Source organism: Zootoca vivipara, chromosome 5, assembly GCF_965207765.1.
Source record: "Zootoca vivipara chromosome 5, rZooViv2.hap1.1, whole genome shotgun sequence".
Lineage (NCBI taxonomy): Eukaryota > Metazoa > Chordata > Lepidosauria > Squamata > Lacertidae > Zootoca > Zootoca vivipara.
Genome location: NC_142588.1, coordinates 1,857,709 through 1,858,245, shown reverse-complemented (window position 1 = coordinate 1,858,245; position 537 = coordinate 1,857,709).

Here is a 537-nt window from a genome sequence, read left to right as displayed (position 1 = left end):
TGACCTCCCCCCTCCACAGTTCTGGTTTCATTTTGTTTAAAAATGCAGCAGAATCCCAATGTCACACTGAGCTGGGTTCTTAGCTATAGAATCTCCTCCTTATTCCAGCTGCCTTCAGTGAGCTGTACTTAGTGATGAGATAATACTAAGGACGATACCTTATGTCTTGAGAGGAACAATGGAAATACCATCACCTGGTTTTGCTGAATATGGTCCTCCTTTTGGGAGGGCAGCAGCATTTTGTATACAATGTGAGTAAACAATAAAGAAGTAAGGTACGCCCTCCTGTATTGCTACTTCACAATAAGTTGTTCACATGTTAAAGGGATTAGAAAACGAGGGCTTCAAACATCTGAGATCGGATCAGAAGGGTCTAAATGGGGCTGTCACCGTAATCGCCCAAACTACACTTAGACAGTAGGATGACTAAAACCGCAATCTTGGAATAGGCCTGATTGAACTCCATAGGTCTTACATCTGAATGGATATGCATAGATTTTGCAATATATGTAAACCCTGCAGTTTTTTCTCACAGTG